A 24,486-nucleotide genomic window follows, 5' to 3' on the forward strand; every position below is an offset into this window, starting at 1 on the left:
ACAGTAGCCTTTCTGCAATATTATGAGAATCGGTTCCCTCTTCCTGCCCCCCTCATTTTCCACACAAACAAATCTGAATCCTTAAGAAGATACTTCAGAATTCTCAGCTGTAAGTAAAAAGATAGCTTTCAAAAATTCTTGTAAAAAAATCAAAAATCAAAAACCTCTGTGGATGCAGGGAATAGTCTGAGAAGAAATCTCTAGGAATTACCAAGTGAATGAAATCAAGGTTCACAGTGCTGTGTGCTATGAGCCGTACACATAGAAGATTTCTCATTAAAGCAAAAAGGAGTTCAAATATAAAAATGTTAGATAAATTGGTTGTTTTTTAAATACATGCAGCAAAGTATGTTTTTTTCAGTTTCTTCTTTGAGTGATTTATATGCATACATATTTTAAAGTTATTTGAATAGAATTAGAAAACATAAATATATGGCTAGATATAGAGAATTATCCAATAATTACTGTTGACTAAAACTGGAATAGAGCCTGGGTAGCTCAGTTGTTAGAGCATCAGACTCTTAATCTGAGGGTTCAGGGTTCAAGTCCCTACCCATACACTGTGGTTCTGTGTTTTAGGACTTCCCTGGTGGCTCAGTGGTATAGAATCCACCTGCCAATTCAGAAGACTTGGGTTCGACCCCTGGATCTGGAAGAACCCCTGGAGAAGGAAATGACGGGCTACAGTCCATGGAGTCACAAAAGAGTCAGACACGACTTTGTGATTAAACAACACTGGAATAGCTTCTTTTATGAGGTACCCTCACGACTGAGCAACTTCCCTTTCACTTTTCACTTTGACACATTGGAGAAGGAAATGGCAACCCACTCCAGTATTCTTGCTTGGAGAATCCCAGGGACGGGGGAGCCTGGTGGGCTTCTGTCTATGGGGTCACACAGAGTCGGACACGACTGAAGCAACTTAGCAACAGCAGCAGCAGCATGAGACTTAACAACTAAAGAACAAGAAAAAGAACCCACTGGACTCATACTGAGTATATTTGACCAATGTTGGTAATAGTGCAGTGGGTGGGAGATTAAAAAAATAAGTAACCTTTAAAGAGCATTCTATTCATAGCAGCACTTCACAGTAGCCAAATGGTGGAAACAATCCACGTGTCCATCAACTGATGAATGAACAAACAAATTTGATATAGCCATAGAGTGAAACATTTTTCAACTATAAAAAGGAATGAAGCATTGACACATGCTACAATAGGGATGAACCTTAAAAACAATTTCATTTAAACAGTTAAATGAAAGAAGCCAGACACAAAAGGTCACCTATTATATGATTCCATATACATGAAATATACAGAATAGGTAAGTCCACAGAGGCAGAAAGCAAATTGATGGTTCCAGGGTCTAGAGAGACAGGGGCTGGGACTGAACTATTAAATGCATATGGGATTTTCTTTGGGGATGATGAAAATGTTTTGGAGCTAGATAGAGGTAGTGATTACACAACAGTGTGAATGGACTAAATGTGGGTAACTTGTATGTCCTGAAATTATTAATTTCATGTTATGTTAATTTTACCTGCATTATTTTTCTTTTTTGTGCAGTGGGGGGGTGAGGGAGGAAGATCACACCACACAGCATGCAGAACTATCTCCCAGACCAGAAATCAAAGCCTTGCCCCTAGCAGTGAAACCACTGGACCACCAGGGAAGTCCTCAATTCCTAAAAATGCAAAAAGTTATAATGATGAGGGCAGTCTGGTATCACTGGGGCAGAAATTAACAGCCCTGGGAAACAGAGTTGAAAACTTAGAAAAATTCAGTTACACATGAAAAATAATCCATTTCTATGATTCTATAACAATTTGTAAATTAACTGAAATTCTGAATTAAATTTACAATTATTGTTGTCATATTATATGAAACTAACAGATTAAGTAAATTATGTCTAAAGTTGTTGCTGTTGTTTAGTTGCTAAGCCGTGTCTGACTCTTTTGTGACCCCATGGACTATAGCCTCCAGGCTTCTCTGTCCTGGGGATTTTCTGAGTAAGAATACTGGAGTGGGTTGCCATTTCCTTTTCCAGGGGACCTTCCCAACCCGAGGATCAAACCCGCATCTCCTGTATTGGCAGTCAGGTTTTTTATCACGGAGCCACCAGGGAAGACTTAAATCTAAAATTACTCCATTGATTTGAAACAGAGTAATTCACATACCCAAGGTTTTGACAAAGTACTAGTGGATGAGTACTAGGATACAGTCCTATATTCCTTTCAAATTAAATTACATATTTTTATAAGTTTCTCAAATCTATTGAGGGTCAGATGAGTTGATAAGATAGCTAATCATATATTACAAAGAAGTTATATATATATATATATATAAACAAAGGAGTTATTTATATATATTACAAAGGAGTTACAGTAAATGACTTGAATAAACTGATATATCTAAAAATGATTCACTCTTTGCTTTCAAACTTGTTATGATTACTTTCAGCATCTTTAAGTCTGAGCTAAAATGTTCTTTCAACTGCTTTATTGTGGGATGACTCAGACCCTAGCTTGGAAGCTGCAGAAAAACAACTTCGAAAAGCAAACTTGCCATTAAAGATCAAAGAGATGTCTGTAATCATTTCATTTGTGCAGAGCATTCCCTTGCCATGTCATTTACTATGCATGTGCTCTCATGGAGTTTACGTTCCAGGAGAATGCATGTTGATCTCAACATTGATCTCTATTTATCAGAATGTTCTCCCTGGGAACCCTGTACCTTATAAGTTGGTAGGGCTTCAGTGCCAGGGAAAGTTTATGATACAAGGAGATGAGCTCCTCCTTCAGAGTCCAGGACCCGAGTTTGAGTGCCAGCCCCATAATTATTATCTGTGGGACCTGTATGAGTTCCTATTCCTACCACAATAATTAACAAGACTAAATTCACAAGGTTGTCAAAGGGATTCTGATACACATGAAAAAAGAATTTATAAATTTTAAAACTATACATAAATATATTTACATATGTATATTATAAATATATTTATAAAATGTATATAATGTATGCATATATCTATATATGCATATGACTTGTGCATATTCTATAATATGCAATATGCATATATGTGTGTATGTATATATATACATACACACATATATATAAATATATATATATAAATATACACATGGGTATTATATATATACCCCTGTGTATATGTAGAGAGAGAATATATGTATATATAGTTCTGTATACATGCATCTTTTATAGAATTATTACATTGTATTTGGACCACTTCATGTCCCTTATGAGTCTCATGTAATCTGGTAAGTGGTAGGCATTCATTAAAGTTTGAATGAATGAATGAATGACTGATTCACAAGTAACATCGAAAACTACGTGAACTTTACCTTTAAAATATTCAGTATTACCTTTATTCTACAGAGTCTGTTGCCTATCATTGTTTTTGCAAAAAAGGGATTTTTTTAACATAATTTTTAAAATACATGTAAAGATGCTATTTACATAGCACAGAATATCAATACTCAAAATAAATGTACAAAACGTGCAACATTTCCACATATAAAATTATAAATCTTGCATGTAAATTTTAAAAAACCTACAGAAATGAAATGCTGTGATAATATATTGGAGGAGTCAACATGATAAAGAAGTTAACCTCCCCAAATTGATTTATAAAATCAATGTAGTCCTAATCAGAATCTCAATAGGTTCTTCGTTTACTCTTGTGGAGCTAGACAAGCTGATTCAAAAATTTATATGAAAACGCAAAAGGTTAAGAACAATCGAAGCTCAAACAACTAAAGTAAAAAAAATGGGCCAAAGACCTCAACAGACACCTCACCAAAGATATACAGATGACAAATAAGCATGAGAAAGATACTCCACATCACATGTCATTACAGTAAAGCAAATTGAAACAAGATATCACTGCATGCAAATTAGAATGACCAAAATCCAGAACACAGACAACATCAAACGATGGTAAGAATGTGGACAACAGTAATTCTATGTATTCCTAGTGGGACTGCAAAATGATACAGCCACTTTGGAAAAGTTTGATGGTTTCTTACAAAACACACTCATACAATTCAGTGATCCTTCTCCTCAGTATTTACTGAAAGAAGTGAAAAACTTTGTGTCCACACCTAAACCTACGTGGATAGCAGCTTTATTCACAATTGCAAAACCTAAAAGCAAGCTCCTTCAACAGGTGAATGAATAGATAAAGTTTGGTATATCCAGACAATAGAATATTATTCAGTGTTGAAGAGAAATAACCAGTCACAAGGCATAAAAAGACATGGAAAAATGTTAAATGCTTACTACCGAGCTAAAGAAGCCAATCTGAGAAGGCTACATACTGTACAATTTCAACTATATCATATTCTTGAAAAGCAAAACTGTGGAAACGATAAAAAGATCAATTGTTGTGGGGGGGGGCGGGGGAAGGGAAGGAAGAGGTGAGTAGGCAGAACACAGAGAACTTTTAAGGAAGTGAAAATGCTTTGAATGATATAATAATGATTACAGGTCATCATACATTTGCCTAAATCCCATGGAATGTACAACACCAAAAGTGAACCCTAAGGTAAATAATGGACTTGGGATGATTATGGTGAGTCACTTTAAGCTCATCCTTAGTAAAACAAACAAACAAAAAGAATTACCTTTCTGCTGAGTGATGTTGATAATGGGAGAGGTTATGCATGTGTAGGGGTACGGAATATATGAAGAATCTCAGTATTATCCTCTCAATATTTTTGTAAACCTAAAACTTCTCTAAAAAACAAGTCTCAAAAAAAAAAAAAAAAAAGGAGAAGAAAAAGAGCCAGACCACTCTTGAAGGAAAATAAGGTGGGACTTGTTTTACCAAAATCAAAACATTATAAAGCTGAAATAATTAAGGCAGTGTTTTGTTGGCATAAGGATAGAAAAATAGACCAATGTAACGGCACAGAGAGACTATACATATACTTACCTGATTTATGCCAAATTACCTCTAAAACACAGTGAGTAAAGGATGGACTTTTCCTTAAATGTGGCTAGTTTAATTGGATACCCACCATCCATGAGGTATGGGTAAAAAAAGAATATGGATGTGTGAGGCATGCGTAAAAAAATGAATTTTACCCATATCTCTCACATAAACAACAATTCTAGATACAGAATAGATCTAGATAAGGTAATACAAAGTCATATATCACAACCCTGAACCAGGTAGCTCATTTCTTACACAAGAAGCAAAAAGTTCTAAGAATAAGGAGGAGGTATATGCAGAGTACCTCATGAGAAACACTGGACTGGAAGAAACACAAGCTGGAATCAAGATTGCCAGGAGAAATATCAATAACCTCAGATATGCAGATGACACCACCCTTATGGCAGAAAGTGAAGACGAACTAAAAAGCCTCTTGATGAAAGTGAAAGAAGAGAGTGAAAAAGTTGGCTTAAAGCTCAACGTTCAGAAAACGAAGATCATGGCATCCAGTCCCATCACTTCATGGGAAATAGATGGGGAAACAGTGGAAACAGTGTCAGACTTTATTTTGGGGGGCTCCAAAATCACTGCAGATGGTGACTGCAGCCATGAAATTAAAAGATGCTTACTCCTTGGAAGAAAAGTTATGACCAACCTAGATAGCATATTCAAAAGCAGAGACATTACTTTGCCAACTAAGGTCCATCTAGTCAAGGCTATGGTTTTTCCAGTAGTCATGTATGGATGTGAGAGTTGGACTGTGAAGAAGGCTGAGCGCTGAAAAATTGATGCTTTTGAACTGTGGTGTTGGAGAAGACTCTTGAGAGTCCCTTGGACTGCAAGGAGATCCAACCAGTCCATTCTGAAGGAGATCAGCCCTGGATGTTCTTTGGAAGGAATGATGCTAAAGCTGAAACTCCAGTACTTTGGCCACCTCATGCGAAGAGCTGACTCACTGGAAAAGACCCTGATGCTGGGAGGGATTGGGGGCAGGAGGAGAAGGGGATGACAGAAGATGAGATGGCTGGATGGCATCACTGACTCGATGGACGTGAATCTGAGTGAACTCTGGGAGTTGGTGATAGACAAGGAGGCCTGGCGTGCTGCGATTCACGGGGTTGCAAAGAGTCAGACACAACTGAGTGACTGAACTGAACTGATGATCATTAAACCACCTTACTGTGTAAAAATTGTGTTCACCAAAAGATAGCATTAGGAAAGTCAAAAAACAAGTCCAAAAAATGAGCAAAATATTACTATACATATGACTGAGAAGGAGCATATAAGCAGGATAAACAAAGCATACTTAGAAAAATCATAACAGATAAATACACAACCCAAAAGAAAAATGGGCAAGAGACATATCCAGATGACCAATAAATCGATGGAAAAGTGTGGTACAGAACTAGTCATTGGGAAAATTAAAGCATAGTTACATACTACCACATACCCCCTAGAATGGCTAAAATTAAAGGGACTTTCTGTACTAAGATATGCAAGAACATGAAACATCTGGAATTCTCATGTTCTGTTGGTTAGTGCTTAACTGTTCTCAAGAATTTGGAAATCTATTAAATAGTATTCTCTAAAACTGAATATATACATACCCTATAAGATAGCAATCCTAATACCAGGATATCCCATCTCAAGAGACATGTAGAAGAATTCTCAGCATTATTTGTAACAGCCAAAAACTGGAAACAAGCCCAACTACCATCAATAATGAAATGGATAGATAAATTGTGATAATGTGTCCAGTGTAACAAAAGCAGCAATAACAAAAAATAAAACACTGCTACTCATAACAGCATGAATGGATCTTTGAGGCATAATGTTGTATGAAATAAACCAGGCAAAAAATACATATCTTATAATTATATTTACATGAATTTCAAATTTTAAATCAAACCAAACTATAGTGGAGGAGGGAAATGATAGAAATTGGGAGTGCATTAAGAAGGAGGTCTTCTGTGGTGCTGGCAACTTTTTATTTCTTGATCTGGAAGGTGGAGTTCTACATTCACATTTTGTGCACTTTTTGATGGATATTTTAAATTAAAAACTCAAAACCACAATAGACAGTATTTTTTGTAGAAAAGTTTGACAACCATAACACAGCATTGAGACAGCTATGAGTTAAGTTCAGGCATGTACAAAAAGTGGGATTACTAAACATCCAGATAAAATCCTATCTGAAAAGGAATGTGTTCCTGGTTTAGCAAAGGAAAAAAAAAAAAAGTCTGACTAATCTATTTAAATTTCCAAAACCACTGAAAAATTTCCACATCAAAGGCTGGAAAAAAATATTTCCACCATGACTAGAGGTTGAGAGAACATGTGTCATGGGTAAGAAATTGGCTCAGAAAAAGGAGGAAAATAAAGGGGAAGAACAAATTGTACTCTCTGGATGAGTTAATAAAAAACCTGTGCAATGTGGCATTTTTAGAAGTAATCTTAATGGGAGTAAACAACAGTCTGTACATTTACTTTCACTTAACTTGTTTACCATAGTCTGCCTTCATTTTCTTTCATCTTTTCCTCAGAAATCTTTCTGCATTGCTCTTTTTGTTTCTTTACATATTCATTAGTTTGTTTCGTAATATTTACTGGGGGCTTTTGTACAGATTTATTGTGTGCAGATATCAATGCTGGGCACTGAAAGTGTTAGTTGCTCAGTCGTGGCCAGCTCTTTGCAACCCCATAGACGGAAGCCCACGAGGCTCCTCTGTCCATGGGATTCTCCAGGCAAGAATACTGGAGATGCCTTCTCCAGGAGATCTTCCTGACCCAGGGACTGAACATGGATCTCCCATACCGCAGGCAGGGAATGCCCCTCTTATTCATTAGTTTGTTTCATAGTATTTACTGGGGGGTTCTGTACAGATTTATTGTGTGCAGATAGCATGCTGGGTACAAAAGTTTCAGTGATAAGTAAGCCAGAAAATGCCCTTGCTGATTTTATATTCTACTAGAGGACACAGATAATAATCAAGCAAGTAAGTAAATAAGCAAGATAATTGCAGATTAAAACAACTGCTTTGAAGAAAATTAAAATGCTATGGAATACTATTAAAGTGATAAGGGACAGAGTAAATATAATTTAATCTGGGGTAAGAGCTACCTCAGAAACAGTATTTAGCAAAAGCCCATCTGAGGAGGGGAATTTCTATTTAAACCTTTAGGGATGAATCTATTCATGTATTTAACTTAGTAAATCCACAATGAATACCTACTGTGTGACAGGCACCATTCTAGGCGCTGGGAAATCAACAAGGAATGAGAAAGACAAAGATTCAACCTTTATGGTGTTAAAATTGAAGCCTAAAAAGAGTTTCACAGTGATGCACCAAGGACTACAAATAAATATGGATGGGAAAAACCTTGATGGGCTAATAAAATTTTTAAAACACTACACTCCACTCCAGTATTCTTGGCTGGAGAATCCTATGGATGGAGGAGCCTGGTGGGTTGCAGTCCATGGGGTCACAAAGAGTCGGCCACGGCTGAGCGACTTCACTTTCATTTTTCACTTTCATGCATTGGAGAAGGAAATGGCAACCCACTCCAGTGTTCTTGCCTGGAGAATCCCAGGGACGCGGGAGCCTGGTGAGCTGCCGTCTATGGGGTCGCAGAGTCGGACACAACTGAAGCGACTTAGCAGCAGCAGCAGCAGCACAGTATCAGTAACATTGTGAATCATCCAGCGAGTGGCTTGCAATGGGTTTGAAGAGTAGGCAGAGACCAGAGCATGTGTGATTCTCTAGGTTATGGAAAGAAGTCTGCTTTATATTCTTAGAATAATTAGAAATTGTTGATGGATTTTAAAAAGACAAATGGCACGATCAGACTCCAAGTCATACTATACTGCTTTGTAGCGAATGATCTGAAGGGAATAATAGTACACATTTTTTAAAAAGGAATTTAGTGTCTATATTTAAAGCAAAAAAAGTATAGTGATCTGAACTGACATAGGAAAGTGGAGGCAAGGAGAAGTAAACAAATTTGGAGAACAATTTGGGGACATAATCAATAGCATTTACTGGTAGATTGGTATAGCAATAAAAAGAAAGAAATAAGTTATTCTTTTGCTTCTAGAAGAGACAACTAGATGGATTTTGATGTTATTTGCTAAGGTGGCAAAGAAAGAGAGAAGTTTAAACAAGAGATTTAGAATGGAAAAACCATGTATTTCTGCTTCCTAAAATAGGTTATGTTTGAGAAGTGTAGGAAGCATCTAATTTTGATTTAAATAAGTAGTTTAAAATACAAGTCAAGAGCTCAGGGATAAGTATAAGCATTTCAAGGTCATCAGAATAAAAAATGAATTCGTATCTATGTCAAATGATTACTTAGAAAAAGGATGTTTAAGATGCAAAGAAGATCTAGGTGGGTCTGTCTGGGCATTTAAAGGTCTGATGGAGGAGGAGTACCCAGTAGAGGAAACAATGACAATACCATTAAGTTAAAATATCAATACCAGTCATGAAGCAGAAGCCAAAGGAAAACGGTGAGTGAAAAGAAGAAAAAGGAATGATCTATCAATGGCCAACTAAGCAAGATGCAGACAGTGGTGTGTTATTGTTGATCCAGCGGTACTGAGTGCGAGTTTGAGATTTCAGATCACAGAGCCATGTGATCTTTCCCTTTCCAACTGAAGTTCAGTTACAAAAGCAAATGGCAGAATTCTGCAAGGTAATTGAAAGGGAGGAACACAGGGCCAAGGGGCTGAAGAAAAATTGCAACAAAGTTATTAGAATGAAGAAAGTAGGCAGAATAGGAGGGGAGAAAATGAAGCTTGGAGTGGACCATTTAAACATGTGAGTAGGGGTTAGAATCTTGATGTGCTTGGTTTTGTCAATAGAGGTACTTGAAAAATGTTCTAGAAAAACAGTGATTTGGGTGACTCGGTTATTGAGAACCAAGATTTCAGAAGTGGTATATTTTCTGAAAAGATCCTGTATAAAAGAGGCTGCCCAAGAGAAATAAAAAGAAATTTAAAGATGAGAAGACCAAAGAACCAAAAAGCTATATCATTTTGGATGATTTATTTATGTGGTTCTGAAGTCACAAAGAAATACACAGGATTAAGGAATCTAGATTCCTGAATAAAAGGGCTTTAATAAGTAGGTAAATACACAACTATGACAAAAAATATGGAAGAGGGATATCATGGGAGTGCCACGAGCCTCAAAAGTAGTAGTGGGCATTTGCAAGAGAGAAAAGAATGAAGAGCTAGTAGAGGAAATAAAAACCAAAGAAAACAACAACCCAATCTCTTTGTCATTGAAAACTTAATCAACAATCAATCCGAGAAAGAAATGGAAATCTTTATTCACATCAACCTGAGGATTATAACCCGAGAGAGTTCTCAGAAAGCTCTGAGAACTGTTTTGGTGAGGCAAGTGGGGAAGCTAGTATGTTTGTGATTTTGGCAAAGGAGCATGTGCATTCAAGCGCACATCTCAGCAGATGGTTGCTGTTAATGGTTTTGGTGCTTTCGTAATTATAGAAAGAGCAAGAAACTGGGTTCATAACATTTTCTCCTGAAAGTTTCAAAGTATCTGAGGGCCAGCTCTGCAAGTTTTCCCAAGGCACAAAGTGCCTCAAATTGACCTTCACCCTGAATTCCTTCCAGGGTGTATCTATCATACATTAGTGCCTGTAGTAGCTAATGGTTTGATTTTTGTAGAGCTAGATGATGGGCAACATTCTTCATTTTATAATCCTTTGTTTTTTCAGTCTTAGTTTCAAAAAAGGTTTGGGAGGCATTTTGTGACTGATTGATCTTATAAGACTATATGTTTAGTTAATCATTTCAAATCATCATTACTTTTTAAAAAAATTTTAATTGGTAGAAAATTGCCTTACAATGTTATTTTCTGCCATACAACAATGCAAATCAGTCAGATTATACATATATCCCCTCCTTCTTGAGCCTCCCCTCCCCGTCCCCTGATCCCACCCTTCTAGGTCAGCACAGAGTGCCAGGCTGGGCTCCCTGGGTTATACAGCAACTTATCACTAACTAGCTATTTTACACATTGGAGTACATATATGTCAATGTTACTTTCTCAGTTCATCCCACCCTCACCTTCCACCCACTGTGTCTAGAAATCCATTCTCTACTAGGTTCATCAATACCATTTTTCCAGATTCCATATACATGCGTTAATATACAATACTTGTTTTTCTCTTTTCGTCATCATTAATTTTATCTGAGGCTCCATCACACATTCAGTAATGCAAGAAACAAAAATCTTGCAAAATAGGCAGAATACAAGTAATGCAGCTAGTAATGCTGATAAGACCATAAGTGTTTAATCTAAGAACTTCCATCAGGTACAGCGCAGTATCTGCCTAGGTCTTCTGACCAGTCTTTTCTGCACCAATCACTATCTTTAAGGGAAGAGCTATATTGGCACTGCACATAAAGTTCACAAAAGATGTATGCACCTACAAGGTGACTGTTGGGTCATCACAACCCCTTACAGGATTTAAGGAATGTTATCATCTCAGGAGTTATATGGCTGGTGCCGAAAAAGAGAAAAATTGATCCTTACGGTTAAGCATGTATTTTTGCCATTGGGGAGGTCTGCTGCTAAGTCACTTTAGTCGTGTCTGACTCTGCGACGCCATGGACAGCAGCCTACCAGGCTCCCCTGTCCCTGGGATTCTCCAGGCAAGAACAGTGGAGTGGGTTGCCATTTCCTTCTCCAATGCATGAAAGTGAAAAGTGAAAGTGAAGTTGCTCAGTTGTGTCTGACTCTTAGCGACCCCACGGACTGCAGCCTACTAAGCTCCTCCGTCCATGGGATTTTCCAGGCAAGAGTACTGGAGTGGGGTGCCATTGCCTTCTCCGGGAGGAGGTCTAGTTAACACATAATGCAGATGCATAATCACATTGGAGGGGAGGGAGGAAGCCCAATGGCAAACAAAAATTTTATGTTCAAGTTCTTATCTTGCCTTAAAATTTGAATTTTTATTTTATCACCTTATACCTCATTTAGTCAATGTGAGAAAGACCAAGCAGCTTTTACTTGAGAGGGCCACATTAAAGCTACCAGTTATTAAGGGACAGGCAGTTTTCACCAACACAAGAATCTAAGAGAATATTCCTAGAAGAATTGGAACATATAGAGTAATATTCTGATCAAGAACAAGGGATCTAAAGGGAAATAGGTTGGGAGTGGGGGGATCAAATTAAGTGCTGAACAGAATGGTACAAAGGTGAGAGTTTTTGTGAAGATGAGTATCCTTGTAAACAAATTTTTAGTTATGATAGAGCTAAACAGGTATATGACATATGACAGCATTGATTCACCTCTTGGAGGAAGAAGGGCAACCAGAACTATTAATCTGGTGCAAAAGCACTACCCTTGATGGTATGGAAGCTTATTAGATAGGTATCCCACAAGACTTGGACTAGTAAGACCATGTATTGTCAATGGCCCCCAAGTCTAGGGACAGTGTGATGCCAGCACGGGATGGTAGCAGCTTCCCAGGACCTTGAGCCATATAATGTTGCATCAGCTTCCAACTTTTCTCAGGTCCCACCTCCTTCAGTGAAACTTTTCTCCCACCCCTCCAGACCATAGTGTTTGAACTCATATGGCACTTACTATTAATACCTATACCATTTATCAGATTATTTAACTATATATCAACTAAGTCTAAGAATTGTTTCATACCCATGTAATTTATTGTTTCATGGTATTTATTAAGTATTTCAGTTCAGTTCAGTCACTCAGTCGTGTCCGACTCTCTGCGACCCCATGAATTGCAGCACTCTAGGCCTCCCCGTCCATCACCAACTCCCAGAGTTCACTCAAACTCACGTCCATCGAGTCAATGATGCCATCCAGCCATCTGGTCCTCTGTCATCCCCTTCTCCTCCTGCCCCCAACCCCTCCCAGCATCAAAGTTTTTTCCAAAGAGTCAACTCTTCGCATGAGATGGCCAAAGTACTGGAGTTTCAGCTTCAGCATCATTCCTCCCAAAGAAATCCCAGGGCTGATCTCCTTCAGAATGGACTGGTTGGATCTCCTTGCAGTCCAAGGGACTCTCAAGAGTCTTCTCCAACACCACAGTTCAAAAGCATCAATTCTTCAGTGCTCAGCCTTCTTCACAGTCCAACTCTCACATCCATACATGACTACTGGAAAAACCATAGCCTTGACTAGTAAGCATTTAGTAAGCTCATGGAATGCAGATACTACATTTTACCCTTAGGGTGCACGTCTCTCAAACTGCAATTTCAAGTCTATACACAGCAATTCTATTTTTCTGCAACTCCACTCAGTCTTTGCCCATTTCTCTTAGTGGAGAAAATTTAATCTTATTGACTCCAGATATGAGTTTATAGGTTTGCTAAAAACATATAAATGGTATCTATAATGTATGTTTACCTGTCTTGGAATACTGGGTAAAAAGATTATGCTTTAAAACTTGAAAGCATAATTTAAAACAAATTAAGCATTACCTCATACAGCTAATAAAGGAGCGCTTCTTGGAAGGACACTCAGGCCAATCATTCATTCACCAGATATTCAATATCTGCTTGATTTCAAAACCTATAATGGATATAAGTAGGAGAAAAAACTTGATGAGACACAATTGCTTGGGTCAGAAAGGTTTCAATGTATTAATATGAATATAAAGTATTTACTATAAATAGACATTTTTGTGTATGTATTTATAACACTGATGGATCTATAAAATGATATTCATATACACTATATAGAAAGATGGGAAAGAGAGAGTAAGAGGACAGGGAGGGAAGAAGAAATTGAAAGCAAGCCCTCAACCTTTGAGGACGGTGTGGAAGAGAAACCACACCTTTCCATATGACCACCACAGCACTGTCATTGGCCAGTGGCCAAACTTAGGAGAAAAATGTCGAAAATAATGTATCTGGTATTCTTATGTTCTAAAGGCAGGTACTTTCAGTAACAATGACAGGAATCAGTTTTCACATGGAATATGGGTACAAGTCACAGTATGGGAGGCAACTACTATCAATGGGTTATTGAAACTTATTCTCAATAAAACACTACCTTCACACTACAAATGAACCAGTGTCTGAGAAAAGAACCTGCCAGCTAAAACATGTATAAAAGTGGTGGGCCTCATGTATGATTCTTTAAAAAAAATACAAAGTAAAAATTCAGGCTTTGTCTACATTATGATAATCATATTTAAAATTATTATTGTTCATTTATTCATACAAAAAAACTACTAGAATTCTACTATGAATTAAGCACCCAGAAAATCTTAAAATATTTGTTTATACTGATTACATTTCCAAGTAAGCTATTCCAATGCAAAAACAAAACTATTTAAATGCTCCACCTACTCTTTAATATTCCAAAATTATTCTCTTACTGAAGTACATACACAATACTATCTGACTTCAAAATAACAAGTATGCAGTTTTAGAGAAAAATAGACGTAAGGACTTGTCAAAACTTATTTTAAAATACACGGCAAAGAAAACACAAAATTATCACAGTTTTAGTAGTACTAGGATAGTCTGTGAAAGACACCTGTTCCTTGGTTTATATGATGTCATTTTGAGATTAAACATGTGTTTTAACAAACATAGAAAAACTAACTGACCATGGAATAAAAACTCGAAGAGCCGTGAATAAACTAACAGTAACCAAAACAAGCAGGTTACAAAGTATGCCTTATTCAATTAAATTTCAGAAAAACTAGTATACACATACTGCAAATTTAAGATGCCCCAAGGAATTAGTAACTTGTATAACTAAACCATACCTAGTTGATTTTTGTTAGGAACTTTAGCATTACCACATTTTGTAGTCAATATCCCTTTGAATGAATCTTCTCAATTTTGCTTTCTCTCTCAGGTAAATGAACCAAGATATTAGTCAAGTAACTATCTTAAAAATAATTTACAAATGGTAATCAGATTTGGTCTTTAAAGGAAAACATCAACACAGAAAACATGTGGGCTGGTATCTATTAACCTGAGATATGTGTAATCTCATAGAAAGAACTATTTTAATTAATTTTCTAAGGTTTAATTATCACTTAATCTGTACATAGGGCTTCCCTCGTGGCCCAGACAGTACAGAATCTGCCTGCAATGCAGGAGACCTGGGTTCAGTCCCTGGGTTGGGAAGACCCCGTGGAGAAGGGAATGTCTACCCACTCCAGTATTCCTGCCTAGAGAACTGCATAAACTGTATATATGTCCTAAGCTAAAATGAATTTGATAGAAAATAACAGACAGATGGGTAGGTTGATAAACATACAGTAAAGGTTATCTTTAATATATAACTGATAATACACATATATATGCATAAATAATGTATACACATACAGAAATCTTAACCAAGAGAAACTGTAATAACGTTTTTAACGCATCATAATACTTTTTTAAAAATAATTTGAATTAATTTACTTTTGGCTGTGCTGCGACTTTGTTGCTGCGCGGGGGCTAGTCTCGAGTTGAGGCGCATATGGGCTTCTCACTGTGGTGGCTTCTCGTGTTGCAGAGCATGGGCTCCAGAGCACACAGGCCTCAGCAGTTTCAACAAGTGGCTCAAAACTGTGGCTCCCACGCTCTAGAGCACAGACTCGATAGTTGTGGCATACAGATTGTTTCTCCATGCACGAGTGATCTTTCTAGATCAGGAAAGGAATCCGTGTCTCCTGCACTGGCAAGTGGATTCTTTATCACTAAGCCACTGGGAAGCCCAAAGCATCATAGTACTTTGGCACATTTATTTAGTGGTTCCCCCAATTTCAAACTTAGACTAAATTTGTGTTTTGATTTGGGGTTCAGACTTCTTCCTGTTTGCTAAGAAAGAAAGAATAAACATATCCATATTCACCAGAATAAAGAAATGTATGTTAAACGTGAGAAAGAAAACTGGCCATACTTAGAGAGGAAACAGCTGTAGGGCTTCCAAGTTGAACCAATATGAAGGATGCCTTGCAAACATTCTATGGAATGGATTTTCATTTCCATTAACTCCATGCTCAAATTTAAAAGAAAGAAAATTTGAAAGCAAGGAAAAATCTCAGCACCTATTGTGAATTTAAATTTCCATAAGAAGAATAATGAGTAAAACCTCAAGAAAACATGCAGATTTTATCTGATAATTAGGTAAATTCCATCTAGAACTAAGTGACACACCAAAGATAAACTGTGATAGACCCTGTCAGGTACTGTCAGAGATGGTTTCTGTTTTTGCAATACTAGGACAAAATTAACTGCCTAAACTACGGCTGGTCTGCTGGGATACTAAGGGCAAAAGTAGAGGAGTGCTCACTCCCTTCACAGCCTCACCTGTTCTCTACATTGATTTAGCAACTGTCCCAAGAAATACTACTAATTGTAAATGCTTTTTACAATTAAACACTCTAAGTTTTCACTTCCTGTTATTATATTAGTTTTCTAGGTCTGCAATAACAAAATACCGTAGAATGAGTGGCTTAAACAACAGAAATGCATTTTTTCACAGTACAGGAAGCTAGAAGTGCAAAACTGAGTTGTCAGCACATTTCACTTCTTCTGAGGACTCTCTCCTGGGCTTGCAGGTAGCCCCTTCTCTCTCTGTTCTCACGTGGTCTCTCCTCTGTGCTGGAGCATGCTTACTGTCTTTCCATTATGTCCACGTTCATTCTTGTTATAAGGACATCCGGCAAACTGGATTGGGACCCACCCTGCTGACCTTATTTTAACTTAATGACCCTTTAAAAGACCCTATTTCCGAATAGATACTACAGTTCAGTCATAACAGTTGTTATTAGTGTTAGTATCACAATTATTATACTACTGCTGCTGCTAAGTCGCTTCAGTCATGTCCGACTCTGTGCGACCCCGTGGACTGCAGCCTACCAGGCTCTTCCGTTATTATACTAGTTTGTTCTAAAACATCACTTTACTTTATCTTCATAGCTATACTAAAAGTAGGTATTTCATCTCCATTTAACAAAAGGTTTCAAGACCTTGATTATGATGTCCTAAACAAAAAATGAAAAAACTAGAATGCCTTCTCTAAAATGAAGTTTCTTCTGGAAAGTAAGTGCCATGAAAAGTTCTAATGTGACCTGTTTTCCTATCATCGTTTTTCCAGCCTAATACTAGAAAATTCCAACTTGCAGCTCGAGATAATGCTCTTTAGCCAGGCAGAGCACCCACACCCAAATCAACAGAAATTGTTGGCCTAACAAAATTCTTTAATTCTTAGTTCCAAATTCTTTCCCCTCTGCTCAGAAGAGTTCTAAGTTTTGATCCTGGAGAGTCGGTGAGCCCTTGTCTTTTCATCACAGGACCTCCTACATCAGCATCTGGGCTTTCATGTTTGGGAAAGAAACACCACCATCTTGAAAACGGCCAAAAGAGTGTCACTATGTATGTGAGACCAAAACACTCATACTTGTTTAAAAGTGGAGTGTGGTTTCTATGGTAACAACTTTGGGGAAGGAGAGCAGCAGCTACAGATTTTTTTTTTAAACAGTGCTTTTTTTTAAAACATGAACCAGATATTCAAATACATCGTAAGCTATCCAATTAGGTTCAGTAAATTCACTTTGGGACCCTAATCTATGGCCTCTATATTTGGCAGTGCTTTTATTTTACTTAGAGTAAGCTCTTGTCAGGGGTTCCAGCTCTTTCTCAAATCCATACGGATCTGTCTCCAGGACTCTGTATCCCATTATCCTATCACACCACACAGATGTATTTTCCCTTGTTTCTCTTTGCACTATTTCATTCCCCTCTCTTTTCTCTAACGAATAAATACTTTCTTGCACATGCTCAGGCAAAAATCTAATGAGTTGTTTTGCTCCTATTTAGAAGCATTTATATGTAACCAAAACTTGTTAAAGGAAACATATCGAGAGTTATGACTAAGATGGTATATGTCATCCTCTAACATTCGTTTATGTTTCTTTCCTAAGAATATAGACATGTTGTAAGAATCTGTAATGATTTAAGTTGGCTAGAGACGTTGGCTTCTTTTGTCACATTATGTTTTTACAAACTCAAAATCTGCTAAATGATGTCATTGTTTTCTTGCTCCCAAACGGCATATTGTAGAATAATATTTTTAATTATTCCCTCACAATTACATACAGAGATAATATCTCTGGTATATGTTTTGTATTTTTCCAAATGAGTGATGTTTTAGCAGGTAATATCATTTCTATTAAAAAACGGAGAAAAACAGTTTCAAAATGAAAGTCAGTTCCACAATTTAATAATAATTTAGGAAATTGATGCCCATTTTACTCATTCCATTCTTCCACCATATTATCAACTGTATCTTTGATACAGTTGATATCTGTGCCCCCTGATGACTCATTAGAAAAGATCCTGATGCTGGGAAAGATTGAGGGCAAAAGGAGAAGGCGGCAACAGAGAATGAGATGGTTGGATGGCATCACTGACTCAATGGACATGAGTTTACACTGGCATTCTGCAGTCCATAGAGTTGCAAAGAGTCAGACATGACTTAGCTACTGAACAACAACAACAATCTTTTGATTCGACTATAGGAAGACAGCAGTGTTGCAGCGTTAGGCAACTTTCTGAATCTGCCCTACAACATGAAATTAGTGGTCCTTGTGGTCTTTTCACAATAAACCTCTGTGAACTATTTTGTTTTCCCACCTCCACCCAAGTTACAGCTTTAAGACATTTCAGGCTTAGATGTGGCACAATACCTTTCAACACTACTTGATTTTAAACAGCCAGTTGAAAAGGAAAAGTAGATGAAATTAGATCTGGCATAAATATATACATTGGATTTTACTCTGTTTAAAAAGACAAATTTCTTCATACTAGAAAATTCTTAGCAAATGAACCAGTTAATTGGTAACAATTTTATTAGCAAGTCTGTGAAATGCATATTCTTTTTTCTACTCATGTATTAGTTCAGTGCTGGCATTAACTCAGTAATATGCAAAGATATAAACTTTGAGAAGGTTATTTTCAATACAAAGACCCAAATGCTGACCATTAATTTTTTTTTCTGTTGGTTAGAATATGGGAAGTCACAGAAAATCCTTAAATATTGCACAATCAATCTATTAGCAACATATTTTCATGATTTCTGCCAGCTGGTACCAACATAGAAACTATACTCACAATGTTAAAAAAAAAAAAAAAGGAGGTGGCCACATTTTAAGGAATAATTAATCTATAAACTTTTACTAAGTAGAAGTCACTAGATGAATCTTGAGGATAAAATGAAGCCTAAAAAGGAAAACTATGCCTTAAGAAGTTTACAAAATACTTCAGGAAAGAAGCCACATAAATGTAAATATATCAACCCCACCCCCCAAACTAATCACTAAATTCTATTATTCTGAGAAATAAGATATTTAATGGATCAACATTCTCTCGATTCAATTTTAAGAGATGCTTTTTCTAAGAAGTTAACCTATATATGTAAAATAATCCTTACTCCTAAGCCAATTGTTTTTCCATATATCTTTAAAAACACCGCATCTTGAGCTTGCCAGATTTTTAAGACTCTTTAAAAATTTTATGGGCTCAAAACTATGAAAAGAAAATTATAAATTGAAATTATTATTAACTGATAATACCATATGTACAAAATTGTATGTTATATCAACTATTCAATTGCATTGAGACCCAACTTATTTAATTATGCATAAATATTTAGTGTGGAAGGTGGTAGCATCTTAGTGTTTGTTATAAGAGAAAGTCAGATCTCTAAAATTTCCTAGATTCTATGAAGACTTTTAAATGGTCATGCCTTAGCAAAAGTATTCAGATGACACTGTTCAACATTTTGAGTGAACAATATTCAAACAAGAAATTAATCTCTAGTTCTGTCTGGGATTTACACAATTAAATGGTAGGATTAAAACCATGAGAACAATTTCATGAACCTCAAAGGAATAAAATGACTTTACCAAAATCAAATAGGAAAAAAGAATACAAAAACTGGCTTTTTTTAATCTAAAATTACCCTATGATCTGGACTAGGTAGCAAAATTTCATTAAGCACAACACCCAAATAAATGTAGCAATAATATGCTAATTGTTTTATATTCAATCATGGTGTACACTTCCAACTCATTAGTAATTCTGTTGACTGACCACTTTCGCCCCTGAAAGGATGCTGTTTCTTTTACCCGAGTGTCAGTTTATGTTTTTTTCACAAGCAAAGTCTTTCCCTTTCTCAGACCCAAGTGATAAGTGACAGTTGCCTAGTCATGTCCAATGTGACCTCATCTGGACTCTCGCCTGGCCAGGTTTCTCTGTGGAATTCTCCAGGCAAGAACACTGGAGTGGATTGCCATTCCCTTCTCCAGAGGATCTTTCCGACCCAGGGATCAAACATAGGTCTCCTGCATTGCAGGCCGATTCTTTAACGTCTGAGCCAACAGGCCTTTGCATTGAGAGAAAAATCTTCTGCACTAATTAATTAACAATATGGTGATGGTTATAATCATTAATAATTAATGCATAATCTGGTGTCATGTCATGGTCATGAAAGACATCTATTTCTTCACATTCTGTTCAAATGTGAGAATGTCAACTGCCTTGGTCTTTTGATCAGTTTGTTAATATCTACAAAATGGAAAGCAATTGGAGAAAATTGTACTGTCACCTCAGACACAATGGTCCAGCACTGCCTGTGCTCACCCATGATCCCTACTCATGTGCTCTTCACTCCTTGTTCCCATACCCTAAATCTAGGAAGACTGTTCCAGCAGTATCTTAGCTCTGAACCATATGCCACATTCTCACACGTGGAAGGTGCTGACCTCTGCTGTTCAGGCTTTTTGTATTCGTTCTTGATCTAGGGTTCAGGGACTTTCTCCATGAGTTCTGGGTTGGCTCCCTCTCCAGGCCAGTCCTCAACACTATTTCACCACTTGGTTCTTACTTTCTCAGTGGTTCTGAACGTCATTGTTCATGCCTCCACTTCAGCATCTCCATCATCACTCTGAATTGTTCATCCACTTCCTTGTGCACCATTTTCTTAATTTGTTGTATTATTTCCTAACCCTCAGCTTCCAAACTCTTCTGGTTCTACTTAACAAATCTTGTTTTCCTTGTTGAAGTTCTTCACCTTGGATCATAACATTTATGATCAATTTTAAAAATAGTGGTTATCCTCTAAGAGACAATTTTTTGGCAAGTGTTTTGTACATGGTCTACTCTCATATTGCAGCACTCAACAGCAGTACTCCTCAGCCTTTTTGGCACCAGGGATCAGTTTCATGGAAGACAATTTCTCCATGGATCAGGGGTGGCTTGGAGATGATTCAAGTGCATTACATTTATTGTGTACTTTATTTATATTATTATTACACTGTGATATATAATGAAATAATTACACAGCTCACTAATACAGAATCAGAGGGAGTCCTGAGCTTGCTTTCCTGCGACTAGATGGTTGAGCTCAGGTGGTAATGTGAACAATGGGGAACAGCTCAAATACAGATGAAGCTTCACTCGCTCACCCATCCCTCACCTCCTGCTCTGCAGCCTGGTTCCTAACAGACCATGGATTGGTATTGGGGTTTGCAGACACCTGCTCTACAGGAAAAGTATCATTTCCCTATATTTAGTGAAAGAAAAGTGAGACTTAAACTCAGACCCTGGTTCTCTGACTCCATGTCTACTCTCTGACCATTAGAAGGATAGCTCACATACTAGAAAGGCTTTTAAAATAGAATTCTCAGGATGTATCATAGAACTTCTGATTCTAGCATTTCTGGGCCACCAAGAGATTCCAACAATGAGCCAGGCTTGGGAGTCAATTCATTGCACCTGTTGCCACCAGCCTACTGTAACCTCTATCTGTGGCGTGCTCCACCCTTGAAATGAACCTTAAATCATTTTTGAAATCGACAGTGTCTTACAGATTCATGAGGCATAATTTTGCTCGGAGGAGTTCCACGCATCAGTCTGCTTATATGATGAACATCTTACACATTCTGGACTGTGTGTTATTCTCATTCTCTCTTTTCCTCTGTCTTTTTACCCAGACCTCAAATCTGAACAGCAGCTGGTTAATACCAGTAGTCTTGGAATGAGAATTTTTCTCTATAGGCTTGGAAGACCTACATAAGGACAAGAATCATTACCATAAAGTCATAACCCTATGGACATCAAGTTTCCATTAATGTGTTGGGGAAAAAATATTAATAAGATGCAAGCATGTTCTTCTATAGTCACTAGCACAAAAATATAAGTAATTGTATTGCACAAATAGATCAAACTTTAAACTAGTTATTCTAAGATGAATCTTTCTACTAAAATTAACCATGAATATTTTCCATAACTTTAAAATAAACTTTTTTTGTCATTATATTCCAACTGAAAACAAGAAGCAAACAAAATCATTAATTCTTTCCACTGAAACCTTCTAGGTGCTTAGCAGTTTGAAGTCAAGTGTCAATTTGTTTTCATGAAGATTGAGATACATAAGATAGCTTCAATTAGTTTTGCTTCTGGTACACTACATCAAATGTAGTTTTAAAACTTTCAGAAGTTTTAGAGGAATAGTGAGTAAATCTTCAAATGATGAATTTTTTAAAAGGAGAATAAAACAACTAGATAGCTATTTTACCAAACATGGTAGGGACCATAATTTTTTCCTCACCCATACAAGGGATAGAAATGAGGTATGAAGACAAGCCAGCAATCCTCTGAATCAATTAAGGATTTACTGGAAGACACAAAAGACCCAGGATGTGTGACCAGACACTGCACTGGACACAGAAGTGCCTCACGATGCTGAATTAATGCGCTTGCCATGCTTCCCCTTCTTAGTCAATGCTATCAGTTATGCTTTCCCTACAAGTCAGTAAAATAATTTAAAAACTGATGCTTTAAAGTCCAAAGTAAAGGAGATCCAAAGAAGGAATCTTGCTTCTGTCTGGTTATGTTATCTGTTAGAGCTAAACAGTAAATGGATCTGGTCCTTGGTTGATCAAGTCATCACAAAAAAGTCCTGAGCTGCATATAGTTGATACTGGAGTAAGTCCAAAGAAGGAAGAGAGGTCTGCTTCTGAGATGGCACCCCAAGAAGGCACTAGTTCAGGAAAGAACTTTAAAAGCCAGGAAATGAATCAGAATGGTTTCAAATGGTGGCAGTCCATAACACATCACAAATCAGGAGGACCAGGCAGATGGGAAACCAGAAGAATACACTCCACTTTGGAAAATGCCCATTATAAATTTGATTTAGGCCAGATAGGCTGCTGGGGCAGGTTAATTTCCATAAAGTAAGACATACTTTACTCTCTTTATTTTGTTGTGTTTCTTTAACAGAGAAATCGTGTTTTTCTAAATTCTGATCTACTGTCTGGTATTGTGCCCCTTGTAAACTTCAAAATACTGGCTAAGAGGAAGATATCAAGGTGTAACATAAACTATATCTTTTTTTAAGGATGGAAATTCAGCATATGAGCCAATATTGAATTTCTGACAATTTTCATTCACATAGTCAACTAATGCATTTTTAATTAAGACAAAGCAGGAAGGTGCTAGTGCTAAAACTTTGAGCATTTTAGCAAATGGCTACAGCTCTGACATTTAGTAATACGAATTTAAAAGGAATAAGACATTTTCTAGTTCTCCATTGATCATATTACCCAGAGAAAAGTATGAGATGAAAATCTCAGAAATAAAAGACCAGTTACCTGTTTATTCCTTAGAGAGTCAAACAAAATGAGAATGCTTCTAATTTGTTTTGCCTTGACAAAATCCATGGACTTTGTTGTTTAGTCACTAAGTTGTGTCTGACTCTTTGTGACCCCATGGACTGCAGCACACTAGGCTTCCCTGTCCTTCACTATCTTCCTGAGTTTGCTCAAACTCATGGCCACTGAGACAGTGAAGCCACCAACTATGTCATCCTCTGTCATCCCTTTCTCCTCCTGCCCTCAATCTTTCCCAGCATCAGGGTCTTCTCCAATGAGTTGGCTCTTCCCATCAGGTGGCCAGTTGGGCTTTATACCTTGTCAAAAGATTGTCCTCTTTAGACAATCTAGAGGTAGATTGTCCTCTACCAAGTTGACAACTTGGTAGATGGTTTTATAAATCCTCTGTTTATAATTTGAAATTGGAATAAGGCATTTCAGAATTCTCAACTTATTTTATAGATCATAAAATTAGTATCTAGTGACCTGCTTAAGTTTTATCTGCAAATTAGTAGTTAGAATAATCAAATCCTCAACTTAAATAGTATCTCCTTACACCATAAATTTTCTTAGTTAAAAAGATACATTTATTACTTTATCTGTTGCAGTTTCTCTCCTGCAGGGTACACGCTTTCAAACTTTCACTGGTGTTGGGGGAGTGGGGACAGAGGATGCCCAACTTTGCTTCATAGAGCCTTCGGAAGGGGCATTTGTACATAGAAAAACATTCCATTGAGATATATATGAAAAACAAACCAAATCAAGTCATGACATTGAGAAGTTTATTATGTTTCTCTTTGCTTAACATTTATAGTCACTGATAAAATAATATTTCTAAAATATACGTTTGAAAGCCAAAAATGTGTTTAC

The 24,486-nt window shown here is 37.0% G+C and overlaps 1 non-coding gene across 1 annotated transcript; it reads left to right on the forward strand.

Moving 5' to 3' along the window:
• The first annotated feature begins 487 nt into the window (after positions 1-487).
• Positions 488-560, forward strand: TRNAK-CUU (transfer RNA lysine (anticodon CUU)). The gene has a single exon. It is a non-coding gene; the product is annotated as a tRNA-Lys (tRNA).
• Positions 561-24,486: the final 23,926 nt, after the last annotated feature.

This window comes from Ovis canadensis, chromosome 6 (assembly GCF_042477335.2).
Source record: "Ovis canadensis isolate MfBH-ARS-UI-01 breed Bighorn chromosome 6, ARS-UI_OviCan_v2, whole genome shotgun sequence".
NCBI lineage: Eukaryota > Metazoa > Chordata > Mammalia > Artiodactyla > Bovidae > Ovis > Ovis canadensis.